Here is a 7,306-nt window from a genome sequence, read left to right on the forward strand (position 1 = left end):
GTTAGTATAGTGCAGCCCACATATTTGCCGTAGGCTGGAAGGGAGCAGCTCTTATCAATGCAAAGGCCTCATCTAGAAGTCCCTTTTGACACAATAACTCGATCATGCATGCATAATGCATCGCACGGGGCTTGATCTTGTGATCTCTACTCATGGACTGAAAAATTTCCTAACCGCGTTCAGATAGTCTCGAGTAGCTACACGCAGATAACACAGCAAGAAAAGTAACATGGTTAGGTCTCATTTTTTTCTCGAAGCAATTGCTCAAACAATTCCACAGCCTCAGCTCCGCAACCATGATTACCATATCCAGCAGTGACAGCATTCCAAGATATAGTATTCTTGCGAGGCATCCTGCAGAAAACGTATTTAGCATCTTCTATTCTGACCCATTTGCTATAGAAGTCCACAAGGGCAGTGCTAGCCACAATATCTGACCCGAAACCTTAACGAATCAGACCTGCACGAGCTTGCTTAGCATATTCAACTGAAGCTAAGTAGCTAACCGTGGGCTGTGACTGGAGAGGCGACGGAGACAGTGGTCAGGGTAGCTTTGGCCGGTAAGAAGGGGTTGGTTTGACAGAGATGAGAGAATAAGAAGAGAGTTTTTTATGAGAGAGTAAGTTACAAATAAATAAATAAAAATACAAGTTTTGTGGGTTTTCAAGGGGTGGCGGCGACCGTGTAATTACTAAAATCTTAATTTCTTCTGCAGTCCCTACAATTTTGAAGTATAATTCCTTTTAGTCCCTTTCTTTGCATCAATCCAAATTATTTGTAATTTCCCTTCTAAAATTTTAATTTCTTTACAATTTAGTCCATTGATTAATTATGTTTTAAATTTATTTTATTTATTTTCTATTTATAAAATGATAGATTAATTCAATTTTTTTTTATTTTGTAGTTTTTTAATTATTATTTATTTATTTATTGGTTTATTTTATTTTATTTTTAATGTTAACTTCATTTTCAAGTAACTCTTAATTTGAATCCCGTTCAAAGGTAAATGACTTGGAGCGATTATATAAATTTCTATTTAAAATTTTAATTTTTGTAATTAAGACAATTCGGTATTTATGTTGGTACCGAAAGAGTAATTTAAGAGTGCTCATCCTTCTTTATTTGTAAACGACTCTTGAATCTGATAAATTTTTAATAAGATGCAAATCCGGTAAATTATAAATTCAAGGTGCTATACACCTAATTCGAAAACGATCGACGATTCCATCATCCAATTCTAAGTTGAGACGGGATTTCGGAATTACCGAAGGACCTTGTGACAACTCCATTGATATTGAACATCCAAAGCTACCATAAAATCACAGAAGAAAAATATTACAAACCTAACGCTGCTGCAGGTTTTTTTTTTCTTGCCGCAACATCCTTCCGAACTTTCAAAGCAGTACCGGCATTCGAGGGCTGCGAACAAACCTGTTCAAGTAAAGGCAGTAGCACTATTCTGAATTAGTATGATCGCAACGAAGAATCAATTTGAACTTGCAATCATCATTATTGAAGAAGTTGGAATAAAAGTAGAAGAAACGGCAGATTCTCTCCAAGCTCAATGATATGAAATGGGTCTTTAAGGCCATATCTTCCTTACTTACATGTGCCCAGAAGGTGTATGTCAAAATGACTCACCCAACCTAGCTTCTTTAAACTCCCACTGGCATTTTTTAAATTCCTTGTTATTTTCTTCTAACCAATCTATACGACTCATGCTTTCAAAATGATGCTCCCCACACCAAATGCACAGATGAGTTCTCAAATTGGATCTAGATTGAAAGAAAAACGTACAAGGCAAACTTCGATTAGAATTTTGTCCGGAAGCAGGTGCGAATCTTTTGTTCCTTCCCTTGAATTATGAATGAATACCTAATGGTTGTTTCAGATTTTTTAGAAATTGTTTTTGGAAGTTCTATGGCTTGTTACAGTGGGTAAAATTTGAAGATTTAGGACAAGTTTAGGAATACCAGTGACTTTCCATCCTAGGAGTAATGTTAAATATCAAAAAAAAAATTGTTCAAAAGAAAAATTCAAAATTTGATTTAAAATTATAGTTAGAAAAAGTAATTTTCAACTTAACCTCAAAAATTTGAATTACTAGTTTTATTGCGTAAAATCACTTTTGTTAAAATTATAATTTTATCCTCAATTATTTAATTTTAATTGATTTTTAAATTAGTATACATGTATGTTTAAAAAGAACATTTTATCTTTTCAAAATTATTTTTTGATAGTAATATAAAACACTTAAATTTTAAATTACACTTTTCAAAGATATTTTTAAAAGTATTTTTACATCAAATTTAATATTTTTCAATAATATTTTTAGAAGTAATATTAAAATGACTCTATTTTTTAAAAAATTGAGATAATTTTTATAAAATAAGTAAATATTAAACATTAAATTTAATATTGCACAAAATTTATAAATTATTCAATAATTAACAGTTTGTGATTTAAAAGGTCTATAGCTGAGTGATAAAAGAATATTCATGATTACTAGGGATGGCATGGGTAGAGTTTGGGTTAGGTTTTGACCGACCCAAAAAATATATATCCTTCACCTAACCTGAACTCGATCTGATTTTTTAAGATAAAATTTGACCCTACTCGACCCGACCCGAAATAATAAAGATATATTATTTTTATTCAATAAAAATAATGATTTAATTGAAAAAAATAATATATAGAGGGGTATTATTATAATTATTCTTAAATATATAAGGTAAAATTATATTTTTCCCGGGTCGGGTCGGCTATTTTTCACCATAAATCTGAATCCGACCTGACCCGAATATCACCTTAAAAAGAAACCGACCCAACCCAATCCGAACTCAATTTTTTAGGTCGGGTCGAGTCAGAACCCATCGAGTTCGGATCTCATGCCCATCCCTAATGATTACAATCGTAATTTTATTATATTTTTTAATTAAATTGATACATAATTAATTAGTTGCACTAAATTTAATTAAAAGAATTTTTTATTTGTTTGGAATTATTATAATGGTGTAATAACAAAATTATCCTTATTCCTAACGTTTTGTATAAATGGTTATTTTGCCATCTGTCATTTTTTAGAGTATTTTAGTCTTTAACGTTTCATGTTGAGCAAAATCTTTCCTGATTGAATGAAAATTGTTAGTTGATTAATTGTCAGTGTTTTATACGGATGTGGCAAGTCCATGTGTGATGTCAATTCAACAAAAAATATTTTTTGAGTAAAATTATAATTATAACTAATTACATATACACTTATAGAAATATATTTAAAAATATTTTTTTGATTATATGGAATCACACGTGGACCTGTTACATCAATAGAAAACGTTGATTGTTAATCAACTAACGATTTCTATCCATCCAACGAGCATTTTGCTCCAAAATAAAACGTTAGGGGCTAAAATGTTCCAAAAAAGAAGAAGATAAAAGTGACAATTTGTGCAAACATTAGGAGTAATTTTATAATTATGTGTATTATAATTTATAAGGTAATATATGTTCGAAAGATTTAATTATTTGACAATGAACGATTAAACACCTCTGTTAGGGGTGTGTAAATACGAATATCGGATTCAATCCAATCTAAAAATTCAAATGTCCAAAATTTTAAATAACTAAAATAATGATCCGGATCCGATTCAGACAAAAATTGGATATCCAATCCGAACATGTCAATTATTTTACTTCTTAATCGCTTCTTGATCCTTGTCTTAATAGTACTTTTGGACCTTTACCACCAACTTACTTTGATCTTGTTCCCTTATATTTCCTTTATCACCGCCTGAAATCATTTATTCATTTATCTCATTCTTATTTAACCATTAATCTGCAGTCACATATTCCTTGCCTTTTAGTCTATACATCGGTTCAACAATTCATACTTACACTCACTTTTGACATTAGTCTATACATCGATCTGATATATTTATTCATTGCTTCATATTTACACACACTTTTGATTTTATATTTTTGCAGGAAAATGAATAATCTTTCTAATTTACGTGGAGGTGATTTTATAATCGTTTTCTCTCTAGGACCCAGGTAATTTTGTTTTGAACAAAGCACCGCTCAATATTCGACCCGATTATCTAATTTTTTTTATTGAATATCCTACTTGAATTATCTAAAAGTAAAAATCAGATCAAATGTTCAAATATTGGGATCGAATCATTGGATTATTCGAATAAGATATTCTTACCCACTCCTAACTCCTATAAACATTGTGCTTAAACTAATTACCTCTAGAGATAACAATGATCCTTTTAATCAACGAAATTATTTCATTCGTATAATTTAATCAAAAATTAAATATAAATATAAATAAGTAAATTATTCTAAACTATAAAGATTAATATATTATTTTATTGTAATATTTAATTTTTCACGTATCGTAGAAAGTGACAAACAAGTAATTATAAGTTTGACTATTAAAATTCATTTTGAATATTAATCCAAAATTAGGTTTAAATAAAAATAAAATCCCAATAATGTGACTTAATTATCCAAATCCGTATTTTTTTTCATTTTTTATACAAATTTGCATTAACGATTTTACCGTTTACCCTTATAAATTAAATAACCAACTCTTCCGCTCCCACAACCACCTCCATTTCTCCGTCGCCTTCTTGCAACCATCGTCCTATCGGCCCACAATCCACTTTATGTCTCAGCTTCCAATCTAGTGCTTGGCAACAACGCGAACAATAGTTCACCGTGCCACAACCCGAGCACCTCCTAAACTCATGAGGCCTCGTCTCCGGCCTCCCACACCCTTTATGGGAACAAAGCCTCAGCCCCTCCGCTAACTCGCCCGCCCCTGACTCGGACCATTCTTTTAAGAACACGTTCACAGGGTGGACATCCGGTGCGGGTACGTTGCACTCGAAATCACCTAACAATGAGCAACCCAAACTTTTTCTTTAAGCTGTAAAGTTGATAGCTTAAACTACGACGGTGTTGTCCCGGAGGTTTCTGTTGGACCAAGGCGTTTAAAGAAGACGCGAGTTCCCGCGTGTTGGCTTGGACGAGTAGTCGGCGTCCTAATGCAATATTTTGGCGCACGCCGTAACCATCCTGTAAGCAGTGACCGAGTTCACGCAATGCGCCCACGTGGCCGAGGAAAGCGGCTTGTTCGCATAAAGCTACTCCGCGCGGAGATCCTTATTGATTTTCGAGCTACCGCTTCCGTTGAATTGTATGACTGCGAGCGAGCATATAGATGGCGTGTGGGATTTGATTGCTGGTTTCGCCATTAATGACTCTCCGCTTCTTCGGTTTTTCAAGCAGTAAAATCGGATCTGTAACAGCGACAGGTTACGCGAATTCCTAATAAAATTTATTTTTTTAAAATAAATAATTTGCATGAATACTGACCATGCCGAGAATATAACAAGCTTCATCGTTGCCGGCGTTAACGCTCTGTTTGAGAAAACGGTGAACTGAATCGCACCATTTCCGAGCTTTGACGGCAAAAACTTTAAGGCCAACTTTTGATAAAATCAAAGGATGAACTGCTAAAAGGTTTATTCTCTTACATCTATCGGAAATAAAATTCAAAATCTCCATTATTGACACCTTCAATACTAAAAAAATTCGAAACAAAAATCAACCGTACGTTAAAAGAATGCTGAAGAAATCAGGAGAGACGAAGCCGAAGAAGCGAGCTTGAAATTATGGAAATTACAAGATCGTCTGGTAATCCATCGAACGGATCCGGTTTCTGGGTGAATTTACGAGAAATTCGTTGCTTTTTCCTCTGCAACAAACTTTTTTTCCCTCTCGGATAAGGACATAAAAGAACAGGGAAGAAACAGCAGTCCAACTTCAAATTAATCTCAGCTTCCTTGTACTTTTATATCAAATCCGAGTTTCTTTTGGCTAACTGTTCTTCGAGATGAAAACAAAATTCCAAACGAATATATTCAGTGAGTCGAATATGACAGAATATAGAGATTTATTGTATGCAGCTTGCTTTAATTTGGACCCACGAAATTTCATACTCACTTTTTAATTTTAAACTATAATAACTTTTAAATATAATAAATAACGTATCGTACAATTTTTACTATATTTACTTCTTTAAAAATCTTTTTAACTTCACTTTCTAAGTTTAAATTTTTTGTGAGTTTAAGTAATTAATTAAATATCATAATGTGAATCAAATTGCCATTATGATCCAAATTCCATTAATTTAATTAACCTAGTGAGATAAATTTACCGTATGAAAATTGGGAAGGTCGAAGCTGGTCAAAGTATCCCAAAGCTAAAAGCATAATCAATGACGCGTTTAGTTGAGCAAAATGACAGAAATTTCACCAAGGAAAAGGTGAAAAAGTGTGTGAAATCAATATTTTGGTTCATTTCTGATTTTATAAAAAATATTTAAATTTAGTTATATATATATATATATTAATTGAAGTTAAAATATATTAATTTAAATAAATTAAGAATTTGTAAATAATACAATTATTAAATTGAATAACTTTAGTTTAATGATATATTCGAAGAAACGACGTCATCTAATTCGAAGAATATTATAATTAAAAATAATTATTTAGACTTTTTATTTATACTAATTGATTTTGAAAAGAATATTCTATTAATTAATCAATATAATTATCAAGTACTAGGTGTCGTAATTGGCAATGACAAGAGACTTTCATTGGCAAAATCAACGAGATAATGCGTTGAAATTTTTTTTTCACGAGATAGTGGGATCGCCAGATAATTGCTCAGGTGGGTGGTCTACAGTTCCGGGGGTAGGTCGCCATGCACGCCGGCGACCTATAGGTCGCCATGCACGCCCAGCGACCTGGTAGGTCGCCATGCATGCCCTGACCCCTACCAGCACCTCCATGCAAGCCCATGAGCCCAACGACCTCCATGCACGCCCATGCACGACCTCCATGCACGCCCAGGCACGCCCAACGACCTCCATGCACGCCCAGCTCGCAAAGGTCACATGCAGTCCATGCTTGGACTGAACAACTTTGGGCCATGCAGGATTAGGTAGCCATCAATCTCTCCACTTGCAATCAGAGAACCTATTCCTCGCGGATTCCTCTTACATCTGCTCAGGAGACTCATGCATGCAGCTGTAAGCTGTATTATTGCAGCATGATTTGAGCTGCAAAGTGTCATAGATTCGTGCCCTAGCTTCTAGCCATAGCTGGTCCTCATGCCATAGCTTCGAGACTGTTCACTATTGTTTCATAGCTGTATTGGTGCAGCAAAAATCAGCGGTGTTGTTATTGCACGTTCAACGGTTGAAAATTTACACTTTCAACGTGAATTATACAGC

General features: G+C 33.7%; 1 pseudogene; it reads right to left on the bottom strand.

The window, feature by feature from the left end:
* Positions 1-233: 233 nt before the first annotated feature.
* LOC120122285 lies at positions 234-5,571 on the bottom strand (annotated as a pseudogene).
* Between the last annotated feature and the right edge of the window lie 1,735 nt (positions 5,572-7,306).

Source organism: Hibiscus syriacus, unplaced genomic scaffold (assembly GCF_006381635.1).
Source record: "Hibiscus syriacus cultivar Baekdansim isolate YM2019G1 unplaced genomic scaffold, ASM638163v2 tig00110384_pilon, whole genome shotgun sequence".
Classification (NCBI taxonomy): Eukaryota; Viridiplantae; Streptophyta; class Magnoliopsida; order Malvales; family Malvaceae; genus Hibiscus; species Hibiscus syriacus.